The sequence below is a fragment of the Alligator mississippiensis genome, chromosome 3, assembly GCF_030867095.1.
Source record: "Alligator mississippiensis isolate rAllMis1 chromosome 3, rAllMis1, whole genome shotgun sequence".
NCBI lineage: Eukaryota > Metazoa > Chordata > Crocodylia > Alligatoridae > Alligator > Alligator mississippiensis.
In genome coordinates, this window is record NC_081826.1 from 124,473,739 (window position 1) to 124,492,309 (window position 18,571).

Genomic DNA, 18,571 nt, shown 5'->3' on the forward strand with positions numbered 1-18,571 from the left:
TAGCCTGACCCCCTGCCACAGGCAGGAATGAATGCTGGGTTCACAAGACCCCAGACAGGTGATCATCCAACCTCCTCTTGAATTTGCCCAAGGTAGGGGCAAGGACCACTTCCCCGGGAAGTTGGTTCCAGATTTTGGCCACCCTAACTGTAAAATATTGCCTTCTGATCTCCAACCTAAACCTATTCTTCATCAGCTTATGACCATTGTTCCCCGTCACCCCAGGTAGTGCTGGGGAGAAAAGAGCTCTGCCTATTTGCTGTTGATACCCCTTGATGAACTTGTAGGCAGCCACCAGGTCCCCCCTCAGCCTCCTCTTGCTGAGGCTGAACAGGTTTAGGTCCTTCAGTCTCTCCTCGTCTCTTCTGTCCTGCTGTCCTCTCACCAAGCACGTGACCCTCCTCTGAACCCTCTCCAGGCTGGCCACATCCCTTTTGAAGTGCAGTTCCCAGTACTGGACGCAGTACTCCAACTGTGGTCTGACCAAAGTCGCATAGAGGGGGGAGTATCACCTCTCTGGACCGGCTTAAGATGCACCTTTGGATGCATGACAAGGTATGGCTGGCCTTGCTGGCTGTGGTCTCACATTGGCGGCTCATGTTCATCTTGGAGTCAATAATGACTCCAAGATCCTTTTCTGCCTCTGTGCTTTCAAGAAGGGAACTCCCCAGCCTGTATATATGCTGTGGATTCCTTCTCCTGATGTGCAGCACCTTGCATTTGTCTATGCTGAACCCCATCCTATTCTCATCTGCCCACTTTTGTAGTCTGTCTAAATCTAGTTGCAGCCTCTCTCTCCCTTCAAGTGTGTCCACGTCGTCCCACATCTTAGTGTCATCAGCAAACTTGGACAGCGTGCTTTCCACCCCCTTGTCCAAGTCGCTGATGAAGATGTTAAACAGTGCGGGCCCGAGGACCAAGCCCTGGGGTACCCCACTGCTCACATCTCTCCAGGTTGAGTACAACCCGTCCACCACTACTCTCTGGGTGCGCCCCATCAGCCAACTTTTTATCCATCCAACTGTGCAGGCATCAACGCCGCAGTCACTTAATTTATTGATGAGGATGGGGTGAGAGACAGTGTTAAAGGCCTTCTTAAAGTCTAGAAAGATTATGTCCACAACGACACCATCATCCAAGGATTTAGTTACTTGGTCGTAAAAGGCAATCAGGTTGGTCTGGCAGGACCTGCCTTTAGTGAACCCATGCTGATTGTCCCTGAGCATGATCTTCCCTGCAGGCCCCCCACAGATATGCTCCTTGATGATCCTCTCCAAGAGCTTCCTGACCACCGAGGTGAGGCTTACAGGCCTATAATTACTTGGGTCCTCCTTCCTCCCCTTCTTAAAAATAGGGACCACATTAGCCAGTTTCCAATCCCCAGCACCTGGCCAGATGACCACGAATGCTCATACAGCTGGGCCAAGGGCTCTGCGATGACCCCTGCCAGCTCCCTCAGCACCATTGGGTGGAGGGCATCTGGACTTTCTTGTCTTCTGGGGCTTTCAGCTCTCTCATCCATCCACTCAGTGTATTTTCATAGTTAGTTTTACTCCTGGTACCATGTGGCGTTCAGGAGTCGCGCACAGCTAAGTCTGACTACGGTCTGCTTCATTTCATTTGTGAGTTCTAACTGATTCACTCTGGGTAACAAGAGCATCTGTTTAACATAGCTAGTTCAAACTGACCCTTTCAAAAGTCAGTGAAAGGGTCTATTTCACCTCTCACAGGATACAGAACTAGCTATACAATCAGCTGGAGAGTAGGGGCAAGAATCCTGGGTAGGTTGCACACTGCTAATCCTTCCAGAGTAGAGGGAGGGGATCCCTTGTGTCTGTCTTTGCAGTGCATGAACAGCACACTGTGGGCGCATCTGGACAAATGCAGTCATGCAGTGTTCTCTGTGCTGCAAGGGCATGCTGCCTATGTGTGCGCTGTGCTGGGTTTTTTTTCCATTGTTTTTTTTGACCCCTGGATATCCAGGGGTCAAAAAAAAAACTATGGAAAAAAACAAAACAAAACGGAGAAATGCATGCTTGGCCAGCATGCGCTGCTGAAAAGCAGATCCCGGCTACCTGGAGCCCTACTCTGCTGCCAGCCAGGCTCTGCTCAGCAGACTTGCCATGGCTGCAGCCCCGGGAGACCCCCAGGTCTCCAGGTAAGGCTGCTGGGGCCAGCACAGTGCTGGCCCCAACCTCCCCTACCTGACCTGGGGCAACTTGCCAAGCGCCAGAGCTCACGTGGCATAGTCTTTCCCCGGGGACACTGCGCCACCGCTACTTGTCTTTTGGGAACCAAACATCCACGCATGTCTGGATGCACTCTGTGTGGCTGTGATCATGTTGAACTCACACAACCCTGAGTTATGTGATTTTGCTTTGAAAATTTGCAATAGCAGCTTAGCCTGCAAATTTGGACCATAGATAAGTGATATCAGGGTTGGGGAGGTGGGGCAGATATACTATAGATGCCCTGAAGGAGGATCTTTATGGCAGCCTTTCTTCCAGGTCTGCTTTAGATTGTGCAGTTTTTGGCAGTTTTAGCAAGAGATGATGTAAAAAGTGAACTGCCAGAGAGGATTTTACTTAATTAGATTATCCCCCACAGCTGTAATCTTCAAATAAGATTATCTGGCTTAAAGAAAGAAAGCTAAGCAAGTGTAAATACCTATCAGATAGCCAGGCAATGTTTGGTGCAAGGAACAAATATAACAGCTGCTAACTGAGCATCACTGTCTTTTCTGCAGAGACCAAAAAGCAGAAGCTTCAGCAGCCACCCAAATTTACAGCTGCAGCGATAAAGCTGTATGTTTAGAGCTGTCCAGCTGGTTCTGCATCAAATCAAAGATGTGAACATGCCCTCAGCTTTGAGGAAAATTACAGCGTTACCCATATCTGTGCTGTTCGGCACAGGATAACTTTAATTTTATTCTCAGTAGTTCAACAGAAACAATCTTCAATCATATTTTGTATTGGTATTGACAACTAGGTCACAGAGGGCCGGGAGCTCAGTTAGCTTATGTTGTAGCACAAAGTCACAAAGAGAGTCTTATACTGAAGATAACCAAATTAGTTTTTAGCAGTACAAAGAAAACAAACACTAAGCAATTCATGTTGCTACTTGGTAACAAATGACAAACGCGGGAAACCTTGTTTTGTTTTTTTCTCTTAGCATTTGTGAGGAACTACTCAAGCTGATTGTCATGACACAACTAAGATTCTGGTCTGCAGCTGTAAGATGCACAGTAGAAAACATTGAGTTCATGGGGAGACAGGCCAAGTCAAAATGCATCCCGGCCTGCATCCTAGATAGCTTGAGGCATCCTAGCCAAGCTAGACCCCCAGTACTACTTGTTTTATGGTCACCAGCCCTGTATGCTGCTCTTCCACCGTGAGGTATCCCTTCCCCAGCATGCCTTTTGCACTGGGGTTCATAAGGCAGCCCTCTGCTAATAGCTTTCCAAGCTGTCTTCCACAACAGATGTGCTGTCAGACTCTTCCCTTAGCTGGACCTGAGGGTTTAGAAATCCTCTCTGCTACTCCAGCCATTCCATGTAGCATAAAGGGGCCAGAGCTGGTCTGTCAGGATTGGCTAAATGAGTGACTGCCTGGTCCTTTCCTGAGATGCAATAAGTTCTTAACCCATAATTGTAAATTGACTCTTTTTTACCCATCCTCTTTTACTGTTTCACTTTCAAGTGCTAACAGCCTCTTGCCAGAACTGCCCTCTCAGTTTTTGCTTCAGAAACAAAAGGTTTACATTCATTTTCAGAAGTGGCAGAATATGTACAGAACAGTTTTCATTAGGGGGGAAGAATTATTGCCTGTTCTCATATATAAGTCCCACACTGACTTATTTTGGGGAAAATTGACTTGTGAGTGAGCTTTTCTTAACATACGTCATTTAGGTTGAGCCTCTAAGGTTCCTTTCCGTATGTGGAAGAGAGTTAAAACATCACTATAAAAACATGCTTTATAGTTAATGCATATTAAGACAGGCCAATGCACAGTTTCCTAGTACCTCACAATGGAGGTACTAAATTTAATACACATTAATGAAAGCATGTTAATGCACACGTAGAAGCGCCCTAAGTATGCTTACATTGCTGATTATAATGGATAAGCCAGCTTAGACTCCAGCAGTCTAGGTGCATCAGCATGGAGCTCAGTGTGGCTAACCTATCCTAGAATAGGCAGATGAAAGGGCAGGGTTCAAGTTAAATCATAGTCTCCCAGCATCCCAGCATGCTTTCCAGCCCTGGGCTGGGCTGGGCTGTGCTATCTGCTTCAGCAGAGAAGGGTTTGTGGGAGGAGGGGAGAAGCAGGGACTGCCCCCTTCAGGCAAGTCCTGGCTGGGGGCTGGGGCCAGGGAGGGGGTTTAAACCCCCCTTCCTCCAAGTAAAGATCTGTCCTGCCCTGCTAAATTTACTGAAAGTTACTGCTGGCTATGACTGTGGACTACAAATCCCAGAGGCATCTGGAAGCAGGAAGAGGAAGTGGAGAGTCCTGCTGCTGTGATGCTGGGCTGCAAATCGCAGAGACCTTGGGGGAAGTAGGAAGAAGTGCCAGAGAGCAGTGCTGTAGTGCCCCCTGGCTTCTGGCTTGAGCCACTGCAGGCATGTGGCTGTATTTCCTGAATCAAATGCGTGTCCAGTTCATTGGCAACGAATAGCAGGTGCACATGCACCCCTTGATATTGGCGGTGCACCCCCTGAAAGACGCACTGCTGACACTGCCAGTGGTGCCTGTGGGCACTTGTGGCTTACCGCACTGCCCCCGCCCCCCCCCCCCCCCCCCCAGCTGACACTGCCAGTGGTTTCAGCAGGCCATCGCCGATTGCTGCTGGCTGACGCTGCCGGCAGCATCTGCGGGTGGTCGCCAACCTCTGTTCAGTACTTGCCACCTCCTGCCCCCAGCTGCTGACACGGCCATGGCCGCCTGTGGGAGCTCCCCACTGCCACACTCCTGCCGCTACCACCGTGTGCCCCCCCCCCCAGCCTCTGGGGGCATGTATTGTTCATGGTCCAGTTGTTTCTCAGTTTAATTTTTTCAGCTTAGACTAACCTGCAGAGACCCAATCAATTCAGCCTCAGGCTTTTTGACTGTCTGCACTTAGCCAGAATGACTGGCCATTAACTTGAATGAACCATAATTCACTAACTGACTAACAGGCATCTGATGAGGTAAGTTGCAGCCCATGAAGGCTTGTGCTCTCTCTCTCACTATATATATCTTATTTAGGTAGCCTATAAAGGTACATATCTACCCTGCCTTCTGGCTAACCAGGGTTAGGTTGATCTAAATGCCTGATCAGGCATACAGAGCGCTTAAATTGCCCCCAGAATGGTGTTCCTGTCTAAGTTGTTGTATTTACCTGATTCCAAGATGATGTATTTTCCACAATGAGAGGCAAAAAGAATCAAGTATGAGGGCAGTGGGCATGGGGGAGGAGGAGGCAGGAGGCTGCTATGGCTCAGACTTCAGCCCCTACTCCAATTGCTGCCTGCCCCATCCCTTCCCACTGCCTCTGCACCCTGCCATCTCCCCACTGTGGTCTCTTCCCCTCTCATCTCTCCTGCATTCGGCCTCTGCTCTCCTGCCTTCCTCTCTTCCCCCCACCTGCCCCTTGCCCTCGGTCCACACCTGCAGGCTCTGTCCATGCTGAAGCCTGGGTCGCTGAGAAAAGCCCCAGCCTGGCCTCATAACAGTGGCCACAACCTGCATGTCTGCTGCAGGGGCTGGGCTAGGTCCATGGTCCCTGCTCCAAGCTAGAACAGGGATGGAGCCTGCTGGCATGGAGCAAGGATAAGGAGAGAGGGAGCAGAGGCTGGGGTGAAGGGACAGGAGGGGGATCAGGCAGGGGGCAGTGGTGGCAGGGCGCAGGCAAAAATAGGGGTTTAAGCTGCTTGACCTCCCCACACCACCTGCCCCCATCTCTGCTTTCCCCCTGCAGCAATAGGAGGGATGAATTCAATATGACCCTCCAATAATTTCAATTCTATACATGGAAAATTTTAACAAATTTATAAATTTTCCATGTATAGAATTGAATTATTGAGGGAGTCATCTTAGATTTGAGCATGACTCGTGGGAACAGCAACTGTCTGCACTTGCTGCTCCTGACAGTGGCAAACTCCTGCACACCCCACTCCAACCTTACCCTCACACAGCTTATTTTAAGTCATGTGAAGGTAGACCAGGTACTGTGAATGACTGTACACACCCATAAATGTGCACTGCTTTGTTCTGAGAAAGTGTTATCACTTCCCTACATCTATCTTATTGTACAATGGACAGATGTGTGTACACACAGCCACACTCCTAAATTAAAAATATATGTGACTTACATTGCTGAAAACCTTAACACAGCTTCAGGTTGATTGATACATTTCCCCTCTTGCTTTAATTGGTTCCAGGAGTCTTTTGTCTTCTGAAAGTTGTAAGATCTCCCAATCATTGTTGCTACAGGAAGATACCTTCCTTACTGTTGCTGAAACTGGAGCAGTACATGAAACTGAGGGCAGTAGTTTTGTTCTACTCAAGTTTCAATTTATTGTCTGTTTTAGCAGTCTTTATTCAGAATGAGAAGCACTTACTTGGTCCACTAGTTTCAGTTGAACTACTAATGTGATTAAGTGCTGCTTAACATAGGTAAACATTCTAGAATGTGGGACCTAAGCAGACAGAGCATTGCTTGGCAATGAATCATTAGATAAAATAATAATTTTCCTCTCAATAATTTAATCAGGAGCACTTCAGTACTAATTTTCTTAAACCTACACATGATTATATCAGCTAGTAAAGTTCACAAAACAATTTTTCAATATGGGTTTAAGACTTAGCTGTTTGCTTGAGAAAATGGAAATTTAATAATGCATTATGGTTCTAAAGAATGTGTAGAAGTACTGTGGTGTATCTGGCTTTTTGAGAAACTGGATTTAATTCTCTTTCTAACTTATCTTTATTATTCCTGCATGTTAGGAAATAGGCCACGTAAGAAAATAAGACAAACAAGTGCACACACATTAAAAATAAAGGGGCGTATTTAATCATGCAGTAAATAATTTGCCTTTAGTGGTGTTTATATCAGAAATAAATATCAGTCACAACGTATCCATTTCTCATAGTAATAATGATTCTATTTGAATCCAGTTTTTGTGGAGTTAAAGAACCAAACGTGCCAGGGTGAACAGGTGAAGTCAATGGAACAATTTCTGATTGCACCAAGAGATGATTTGGTTCCAAAGGGTAAGTGAAAAAAGGGGAGCTTTTAAACAACCAACCAACCTCCACTCCTCGCAGCATTGAAGTAATTCTGATTCTGTCTTAAATTAAACTACCTTTGGCTTCAGTAAGTGCAATTAGACCAACAATGGACACTTCCAAAAATCCTGCCCAGGGTAAATTCACTTTCTTTTTTTTAAGCATGAATGAATCCTGATGAAAAATAAGAAAATGTCTTTGATTACCCTTTCACTATTTATTATATAAATATTTTATTTTTTATGCGAGATTATTTATGTTAAAAGGTGGAAGAACATCCTTTGCCTGATTTGTAGGGCTGTGCGAGGCTTCGGACCCTGCTTTGGATCCGAAGAAGCTTCAGACACTTTGGCGTCTGAAGCAGTATGTCCAGATTGAAGCACTGGCTTTGTTAGGCTTTCTGAAGTGGTTCGGAGCTTCTGAAGCTCTTCGGAAAAGCTTTGGAGCCGCTTCAGAGATCTGGCCATAGGGTTATAATGGGGAATCAATGAAATATCTATAACTTTGTTGTTTTTTGTCTGATTTGGATGAAATTTGCAGGGATGGTAGCCTCTGCTGAGAGCATAAAGCCTGCCAAGCTTCAAGAAGATCGGTGCAGGGGTTCGGGGGAACTGTACCCTAAATTCTTGAAAGGAAAACTCATGTCACGTGTATGTGTTACACCACAGGAGGGTGAAAACTGCAGGGGTGGCAAAACTCGTGACATAGATGACCCTGTGTGTGTTAAGGTGCAGCAGGCTGAAAACTGCAGGGGCAGTGGCCCCTGCTCAGGCCACAAAGCCTGCCAAGTTTCAAGGAGATAAATGCAGGGGTTTGGGGGAAACTGCACCTCAAGCTGCAGACAAGCAAAACTCATGACATGGGTGACACTGTGTGTTAAGGTGCTACAGGGATGGTAACCCCTGCTGTGGCCACGAAGCCTGCCAGCTGTTGAGGAGATAGGTGCAGGGGATTCTGGGGCCCTGCACCTCTAGCTGCTGACAGGCAAAACTCGTGACATGGGTGCTTGTGCAACTGTGTCTGTCTTGGGGTGGTGGGGGTGGGTGGGGGAACTACTGAGGCCTGGCTGCTAAGCTACTGTGTTACTGGTTACCAATCAATCATGATTCACTCAGGGACCAACTCAATACACACTTGCTAGCTAATGTAACCAGTTAATTAGCATCCATTAAAACCTACAAAACAACAGACAGACTGAGGAGAGGAAATAATCAACACAGACAATCAACTGCCCCAGGATGGACACAGTTACACAAGCACCCATGTCATGAGTTTTGCCTGTCAGCAGCTAGGGGTACAGGGCCCCAGAACCCTGAACCCTAGCACCTATCTCCTTGACGGCTGGCAGGCGTCATGGCTGTAGCAGGGGCTACCATCCCTGCAGCTTTCACCCTGCTGCGCCTTAACTCACACAGGGTCACCCATGTCATGAGTTTTGCTTGTCCACAGCTTGAGGTGAAGTTTCCCCCAAGCCCCTGGACCTATCTCCTTGAAACCTGGCAGGCTTCGTGGCCTGAGCAAGGGGCCACCACCTCTGCAGTTTTCAGCCTGCTGCACCTTAACACACACACGGTCATCTATGTCATGAGTTTTGCCTGTCAGCAGCCTGAGGTGCAGTTCCCCCCAAACCCCTCTACCAATCTTTTTGAAACTTGGCAGGCTTTGTGGCCTCACCAGGGTCTACTACCCCTGCAAGTTTCATCCAAATCAGATAAAAAAATCCGAAGTTATAGATATTTAATTTATTCCCCATTATACCCTATGGCCGGATCTCCAAGGTGGCTCTGAAGCTTCGGAGCTTCTTTGGCCAGATCGAAGCAGTAACTTGGTCCTGAGTTCTGTATCAGATCCCTGGCATCTGAAGCAGCCAGATCAAATAGCTGCCTATTCACACAGGCCTTCTGGTTTGTATATCCCTAAGAGAAGGGTGGATTGAGCAACAGCATCCCAGAAGGGTTCCTTATCATTTTGTTGTTATCTTTGTTGTTATCCTTCTTTATTTTTCCTATTTTTGATAAAGACTGGACATTGTACTTACCTGAGGATGAAGAAGCTGTGTGTTAGTATTTGGAGATGTATATCTGTTAATCTAGACAGGGAGAGATCCGAGATACCTAGAGAGCAAAAGAAAAATAATTTAATCAATAAAAGATAATTAATGAAAAGAGCGAGCACTGTGAGTTTTAATAATAAAAACTGCAGAATTTTCAGCATCACTGAGTTGTCACAAGAGTTCAGAGCCATAAAGAGAATCTACCAGAGGTCCTGTTATCTAGTGGTATTTAAAATTCAACCCTCCTGATGGAAATCCTTTTACATCAAGAGGTGGCAGGCGAGAGTGGGGAACACCACTAAAATAACCCTGTAATTGAAGTGTGATGGATTATGTTTAGTCTCTTGGTGTATGTAAATCACAGTTGGCCAGATTAGGTCTCAAACTACCAGCTTGTTCCCCATTTTGTTTTCTCAGTGATGACCAGGGATCTGGGTTTTCCGTTTCCCATGGAAAAATGGAGAAAACCATGGATTCCCTGTTGTTATCAGAGAAAACGCAGATTTCTCTTTTTAGCAGAGAAATCCATCGATTCTCCGCTTTTGCAAAGAGCTCTTGCAGGCTGGCACAGCTCCAGCCTGCAAAAGCCAATTGCAAAAAGGGTGGGAAACCCCCAGCCCTTCCTGGAGGGGGAGGGAGAGGGAGGAGGGTGGGGCCTGAGCCTCTGAGGTAGCCAAGGCTGGGATCAGGCTCACACTCGCCCTTCGCCCCTGAAGCATGGGGATAAGTGGGGCTTGGGGTAGGGGTGGGGAAGGTGGTTGGGGGCTGAGGGAGTGGGGGGTGCTGCTGGCCCGAGGTGGCACGCAGCAGCTGGGAGAAGGGCCGGGGGTGAGGACAGGGGTGCCCCTCAGCAGGGGGCTTTGCAGGCAAGTGAAGCTGGGGTGCAGTGTGGTGGTGCCCACCAAGTGCGGGCCTCACACATGCCGCCTGCCCACCTGCCCAAGGGAGGGGGAAAGGGAGGCTGGCATTCGGCTGGAGCTCAGCTTTGTGGCTGGTTCTGCAGCCACGGTGAGGGATGGGGGCGTGGGGTGGGGGGGGAGTAGGGGCTTGGGCTCGCATGTGGCGCTGCCACTTACCTGGAGGCCTGTGATGGCGGTGACGGCCACTGTGTACAAAACTTCCCACTGCCTCCATGGGGCCATGCCTGGAGATGTACGGCTGACCATCAGGTGGCAGCAACAGCAGCAGCATGGTGGTGGCGGGGCAGCACGTAGCCATTCCCACCACCATCCTGCACTGTGCCACTGCCGCTGGCTGCACAGGTCTGAGCACGGCTCTGCGGCAGCAGCGGGAGGTTTTGTATGGAGCAGCAGTCACTGCTGGCATGGGTGGCAACTGTTGCTAACCTGCACCTGTGCCAGCAGTGACTGCCGCTGCATATAAAACCTCCCACTGCCGCCGTGGAGCCATGCTCAGAGCTGTGTGGCCGGCGGCAGCAGCGTAGCACGGGATGGTGGTGAGGATGGCTCCATGCCGCCTGGCCACCACCACGCTGCTGCTGCCACCCAGTGGCTGGCTGCACAGCTTTGGGCATGGCTCCGTGGCAGCAGTGGGAGGTTTTGTAGGCAGTAGCTGTCACTGCCGTCATGGGCTTCCAGATAAGTGGCAGCGCTGTGTGCAAGCCCAAGACCCCCCCTGCCCCCTTGGTGCTCCCATCCCTCACTGTGGCTGCAGAGCCGGCCATGGAGCTGTGCTCCAGCCGCATACCAGCCTCCCTCTTCCCCCTCCCCTGGGCAGGCACCAGGGTGGCATGTGTGTGGCCCGCACATGGCAGGCACCACCACACAGTGCCCCACATTGCTTGTCCGCAAAGCACCCCACAGAGGGGCACCCCTGCCCTCACCCCCTGGCCCTGCTCCCAGCTGTGGTGTGTTGCCTGGGGCTGGCAGCACCCCCCACTCCCTCAGCCCCCAACCATCATCCCCAGCCCTGCCTCACAGCCCCCAAGCCCCACTTACCTCTAGGATCCAGGGGTGAAGGGCATGGCTCCATGGTGGCAGCACTTGCCTGCAAAGCCCCTCTACCCTGCATGCAGCCACCACTACCCTGCACCGCCACGGAGCCATGCAGCTGGTTGCAGGGCATGCCGCTACATGCAAGCCCCCTCTTTCAGCCCCCAGCCAGGTGGCACGTATGTGGCCTGCACATTGTGGTTGCCACTGCACTACTGCTGCCACACCCTGTGCCTCACAAAGCCATGAAGGTGGCCGTAGGATGGTTGTTCAGGGTGCAGTGGCAGAGTTGCGGTGGTGGCCTCCATGTGCGAAACTCCTATCAGGTCGGCCGGCATGTGTGTGGCCCACAGAGTGGCACCCCTGCCCTCACCCCCTGGTGCTGTTCCTGGGAGTGGGCACAGGGGCACACTCTCCCTCTTCTTGATCTACCCCCCAGCACTTTCCCTTTCCCCTGCCCTGCCCTGCCCTTTCCCCCCACACACACTTACCTGTTGGGGTGGGTGTCAGTGTCTGTGTCTGCATGTCTGGGGGGCTGTTGTGAGGGGCATCAAGAGGCTGTTGAGACTGTGGGGAGGGGGAGTGAGGGGCACTAGCAGCAGTGGTGGGCCTTTAATTTTTTCACGGATTTTGGGTTTTTAACCAGAGAATTAGTAATTTTTCATCAGAGAAAACCAGGATCCCTGATGATGACCATGTCTTGTTGTTAAAGGGTTTTTTTACCAGGAGGATGCAATTTAAACACCACTGGACAATGAGGGTCTGATCTATCTCCTTAAGGTTTTGAACTCTCTCACAAAATGATCTGGTTGACTAAAAAAAAAAAAAAAAGATAAAATCCTCAGTGTGTTCTTTATGATAAGGTTCTTTTATTATTTATCTATCTCACTTTTTTTTTTTTTAACCTATTTTCCTGTTGTTTCTTGGGTATCTCTGTATCTCGGGTTGAAGGAAAAGACAGAAGCTGGTTTCCCAGTCCACTGAACAACATTCTCTCCAGTGGAGGTAAGTGCTCTGTTCATGACTGTAACCTCACGTGTCTTTCTACTGGATGCTGGGCATGTGACTTCCGCTTGAGCCTGGCCATGAGTTCTTTGGGACGAGTGGGCCAGTCGCTGGGCAACTTTAGGGTGATGCGCCAGGAGCCTTTCCTGCCACGTCTTTGATGATCGGTTTATTTCAATCGGGAGGATGATCTTTTGGTCCTGCTTCCCCTGGTGCTTCCCCTTGGGTTGCTTCCTTTGTGGCTCTTTTGTGGGGCTCCACGTCCCCTACCCCCCACCTACCGCCAACCGTGATGGAATCATTTGTCGTCTAGAATGGTGTTCTGGGTTCTCTCCATGCTCGAGTCTACCAGGTTTGGTGACCATAGCGATGCCGCTCTTCCTTGTGGGCATCTCTGGTGGCCCTCTTTCTTTGCCTATGTCACATCTGCACTTGACACTGCTCTGCTCTTGTGTGCCTTGCCCCTCTTCTGGGGTCGTATTTGGTTATCTGTCAGCTGTGGCTGATCTGCCATTCTGCTGGGTCCTACCAGGCTCCAGTCTTCATTGGAGATCTCAGCTGTCCACAGTGGCACTGTGGACGGTGCCTCTGATCAAGGCTGCCTATATAGCCTTGGGGCGACTCCTTCCTAGGGTGCCCACCAGGGCTTCCCTGGAGGAACTTCCATGGGCTGTCTCTCTTCCTGCTGCGGTAGGGACTCCATTTCCAGTCCACCTTGTTGGAGTCCTGCCGGACTTTTTAGCCTGGCTCTAGGCACCTGGCCAGCCAATCAGACCCAGCATACCTGTATAAAGTGGGTTCAAGTTGATGTGGAAGCCATTCCTGGCTCCCAGCTTGTCCACTTTTTTTCTCTTTGATGTGTAGCCATGGCCGCTGCAGTTTCACTTTCACTGACTCCGCTCCTCCGGGCAGCGTCCTGCCACCTCCCAGCTTCACCAGGTAAGTTTTTTTCTCAATGACGCTCTCTAAGCAAAACAATAAACTCAGGTAGTATAAACAGAGATGAGTTCCTGTCTTGTTTTCTTCAAGGGTATAAGAAAAAAAAAACCTGGGTGCCTTCCCTTTTAAATCCTCCAAACGGTGTCATGCTTATTGTATTTATGTTATTTTTTTCCTTACAATGTTGCTCTGGCCCGATCTGACCATGTATTAATAAAATAAAAAAGATTTTACTTGTTACTGTAGGGCTCAGCCATCTCTTCTTGGCTGTCCCTCTGTTTTCTGAAGTAGCACTGGCTCCCGGATTGCACTCCTGGCAATGAAATTTCAGTTGATAACTTCTGACTCAACGCAGTTCTCTGTCTTCCCCAGCCAGCTGACATCTGACTCCTCTCCTCTCTTGCCCCCCCTTCCCTATTGGCTGTCTCCTCATTTGAGTGTTCCACATCACTCCTCTTGTTTTCATCCAGGGTTTTTTTTCCCCTTCCTTCCCTCTGGGGCCACTCTAGTTTCATTGAGCAGCTGCTCTAGAAACATGGTTCTTGCCGGTGTTCTGTTTGTGCCCTTGCCAGCTCTCACACATCATGACATGAAGTTTTTTTTGTTTTGTTGCTTGAGACCTAATCTTGAAGGCTGTGGCTAGCTATACCTTTGAAAAATTAATCTGACAACCTCACATGGCTATTAAATCTAGACCTCAGCACCAGTAGCGGCCTTAGGGGAGGGCAAACCAGGCAACTGCCTAGGGCCCCATACTTTAGGGGACCCAAAGTTTTTGGGGGGTGAAGTTTTTGCAAGGAAGTGGTTTTATTTGCATTTTAGCACTCAACTATTTATCTAATTCCCCCAAATAATATTAAAATGATCCACGATACAACTGTGGTGGGTTAATATTTACCTGAGTGCATACCTCTAAGGGGCCCCAAATGACTGTCTTGCCCAGGGCCCCAACAACCTGCCACTATCAGAACCCTCTCACATACACCCAGAAATCCACAGGGGAAAAATTAATCTTAATGGTACAACCTTCATTCACATTGTCCAGCACTTGCACAAGTCCTCCAGCTTCTTACAGTAGTAATATGAGTAAAAGTGCTGAATGGGATGAATAAGGATTGCAATAGAAGTTTCAAAGTTTCTGAGTCATTTGGGCTGACTGAGGCCGAGGGAAGGTGGGTCTGTGGGAAACTCATTAATTCTTCTATGTTCTCTATTTTGTTATCTAAGAACCCCAAGGAAGTAGGTTGTCCTTACAAAGCTGCTTACTTGTTTTAATGTGGTTTCTTCAAGTTCCTGAATTCTTGGTGAGCCCCATCGTCTTATGTGTTCCTTCAGTTAAAATGCCCAAATGCAGTATTTTATACGTAATTTAGTATGGACGTATATTTATGCAGTTATATAATCATAACTTCACACTGAAAAAATCAAAAAGTATAATCAACTGATTATTATTAAAATAGTGTTAACTACATGACCACTCTTGCTACATTTTTAATGAATTTAATTTAGTGCAACACTGAATATTATTTTCAGAAATGTAAGCACTAGCTTTTTTTAAAGGAGAGTCTTAAATTCTGTATAAAATGTTGTGGTGGTCCAAATAATACAGATTTTTTTTAATCCTATATAACTTCTTATACTACTCTCATTAGAGTAGGTCAGATCAGAGCATCTTGCACTAGTGCATCTGTTGTGTGACTCATTCTTCTTCACCCTCTCACTTGTGGGAGACTTATGTTCAGTGGGATGTTTTGTCTTTAGTCAATTTATTTTATGACTCACAGTTGAAATTCCAGTTGCAAATCAGTGATTTCTTCTTCCTCCTCTGTTGTGACAGGGTTGATTGATTTTTTTTTTTTTTTTTAAGTATTCCTCATCTATTGTTGGAAGTCTGGTTCATTGTAAAAGATGTTTGATTAATGCAATTCCTTTCTTTTGACAGCACCTTTTCTTTAGAGTGAGAAAATGTCTCTCTTATATGAATTTAATATCTCCTGTGATGGCTTATTGCCATGGCTTTGTTCTGATTTTACTGACTAATTGTAATAGCTGTAAATTGTATATAACATTTTTTAATTTATTGTAACAATATCAGGGCTTCCCTTTCTATAGACTGAATATTCCCTGTTTTATTAGTGTTGGAGTGATGTTGTAGCCATCTTGGCCCAGGAAATATGAAGAGGTAAAGATGTTGTGGGTGCTCTTTTATTGAATGAACTGCATGGTTGGGATAGGCCCTATTCTATCAGCCATTTTTAACTTTCATTTCTTTGCATTTTTCTTTAATTTGTATGCACACATCATTTCAGAATTAATGCATTATTCAATTACAAATATTATATATTATCTTGCAGTGTGGAATATTGCAATCGTTGTTATTGCTGCTGCTGTTGCTGACAATAATTACATCTTGAACATTTCCGTCCTTGTAGATATTTTCAATATTTGAAAAACTGAAATAGCAAGAAGTTTCATAGAATGGAAAGTTCAAATAAAGACATTCCTGAAAGGGTTTTAACATGTCTGGATCAAAACAAAAATCAATTTTGGTTTACTGAACTGAATTGAAATGCTTTATTTTGCTTGGGTTTGACATTAAATTTGTGCCTTCTGAACTGCCAAGATGTTGCATGGGAGTTGTAATTCAAGTGCCCTGTGTCTCTTTCTCCTCTGTGGTCTGTCACTCTTCTCCCACTAGCTAGACTACATCATTAAAAACTGTTTTTCCTATATATGAAAAATGTCAGAGAAAGAAGTCAAGCTATAACTGTACCTGCCCCAAACTCGCTGCTAGGAGGATCCACCACAGTGGAAGTGAACACATTCTCAATTAGTTTTTTAGGTGCCCTAGATGGCCTGCCCTAGGCATACCTGGTAGGGGTTTGCTGGAGCAGAGACAGGGAGACTCTAGGCTCTAGTAGCTTTGGGATCCACTGATGCAGAGGGGGAACAAATGTCTAGGACCTAGTAGCCAGGAGATGCAGGCAAGGCATTTGAGGTGCTGCTGAGAGCCATACTGAGCAATGATATAAAACCCCAAATTTGGTGGCTAGATTAATTCCCTTGGCTACAGGGTCCCTTCCACCCCTCTACTCCCTCCCCCAGCTCCAGAGCCTTGAGCTCCCCTGCTTCTTGCCCATTTCTCCTGCTCCATGAGGATGGAGGCTATAGTTGCTTAAGTCTTGAATATCTCTCTCCCACCTCCAGCCCAGTGTTGCCTGTCCCCCCACCCCCCGCCTCAACTTAACCAGTGTCCCAGGGCTCATGTCCCTTTCCCAACCACTATTTATACTCCTGATACCCTCAGCTCACAGACTTCATGCCAGAAAAAGCATACTTTCTGCTTTCTTTCTGACTGACTCAAAAGTGCGACTCTCGTCTAGTTTCCTTGGGGTTCTCTCCTCCCCCCCCCCCCCCCCCCCGGCCTAAACATAATGTTTTCCAATAATTAGTACTTTTTATTTTTACCCTTCACATTTTTTCAGGCACATAGTTCTCAAAGGGGTGAAGTCAGTTGTAAAAATGCTAATCCAAAGGCAGAAAGTTTCTTGAGTTATTACCATCTTGTTGGGATTGCTATAGCAATGAATATAGAAAATGACAGGTCTTTCATATGCTGGTAGAGCACATAATACAAAACAATTGGATAAACAACATTGTCTGATTTATGAGGTGAATTTCCAGATATTTTTCCTATGCCTTGACAAAAAAAAGCCTTACAAAAGTATCTTGATTACTGTTAGTATGCCTATTAAAGAAGAAGAAAAGATCTGGAAAAGATCTGTATGAGTCTAACAGCACATTGGGCTATCATGGTTAAAGGAAGACAGTTACCACAGCTGATGTTGTACAAGGGAGGGATTTGATCTAGTAAAATTTTATTCTCTTCAATTTTTGATGATATGCAATCATGTATGCATTTTAGATGAGTGTGCTGAAAGCTGAATGATAAAATAATAGCATGTCCATTTTTTTAAATCTAAAACAAGTAGGTATTTGGATACATTAGGGAAAATAATTTAATCCTAAAGAAATATTATTTGTTGATATTTCATTGTTTATGATGTAGCATTGTTACAAAATGTTGCAAAGTCGAGACCACATTCTCGGAGGCCTCAAAATTATAGAAGCTTTTGAAAAATCTCTAAAGGAAGAAAAATGGACACCCTCATACACATGATAGGATGTGGGATCTGCTTAATGTCCAGTCCAAGTAATGAAATGTGATAGATCAACGTGAATACAGTCCACAGGACGCCTTCATACAACTGGAGGAAAAAGTAAAAAGTTAGTGATTTTGAACACACTGTATTCATCAATTTAATTTCATTCCTCTTCTAAAGAAAGCAAGGAGCCAGAGTTTGGGAGGGCCCCTGGCCAAAATTAAAATAATGGAGCAAATGGTATTGGAGGAGTTGTATGTCCTATTCCAAACACTGTGTATCCTACTATGCCAGAAGTGCATGACTAGACACACAATGTTTGGGATGGAGCATAAAATTCCTCTGATTCCAGTTGGATCACTGTGGACTTTCTCCCTGCCTAATCCTGTAGATTGGGCAGAAGGTGTCTCCATCTTGGATCCTGGACCTACCCCATACCTCATCCCAGCTCTCAGCCCTGGACCCAGGGCTATCTGATGCCAGTGCTGACAACCACTGTTGACACTGGCCCCAAGTTTGGTTCCAGACCTGTGGTTGGTGTTGACAATCAGGTGATGGTCAGCAATGGCCCTGGAACAGCCCCAGGTCCAGTTTGAGACCCAGGGCTGTCTGGGGCTAGGGCTGACAATAGCCTCTTTGAAGTACCAGATCCTGGTAAGCCTTGGAGGCTTTATTGGACTCAGCACCTTTAAAAGCCTTGTTCTGCAGTCCTGCAGGGGTCTGCAGGGCAAGGCAGCAAACCTGCCTTCTGGAGATCTTGCATCTCATTGCCTACAATCAGCAATTGTCAGCATCAAGACTAGGGCATCCGTCAGCTGGGTTCCAGATCAGGGTTTGCCCAGGGCCTGATGCTGACAATCAGCTGATTATCAATCTCAGAAATGGTAGGTCATGCCAAACGTGTGTGGAATATCTTTGTGGCTGGTTTGCCACTTTATGGAACCATACATTCAACAAATGTGTAGCACACTATTATTCATGATGCACTTAACATGCTAGTCATATTCTAACTGGAATGTGTGCCGGGTCTTTTCTTGACAAAACGCACCTTTCACAGAAGGTCCAAATATAAAATATAAATCTGGCTTTACAGCAGCCCAGGGCATAGAAAACATCTTGGAGTGGGAGGGGTGAAGTGGGCTTAGGAAATGGAAGGTCCATATCATTAACATAATGAAAGCAGACTTTATTACCCAG

At 47.0% G+C, this 18,571-nt stretch overlaps 1 long non-coding RNA gene across 4 annotated transcripts in view; it reads left to right on the top strand.

The window, feature by feature from the left end:
- Nucleotides 1-18,571, top strand: part of LOC109283888 (uncharacterized) — a 103,095-nt gene that overhangs the window by 69,338 nt on the left and 15,186 nt on the right. For 2 of the 4 annotated variants that reach the window (XR_009460846.1, XR_009460847.1), the window contains exon 3: nt 12,219-12,272. This is a non-coding gene — a long non-coding RNA (uncharacterized LOC109283888). Of the gene's footprint in view, nt 1-5,915; nt 7,248-12,218; nt 12,273-18,571 lie in introns of those variants that run through there. The other 2 variants (XR_002091204.2, XR_002091205.2) reach the window with 2 other exon arrangements.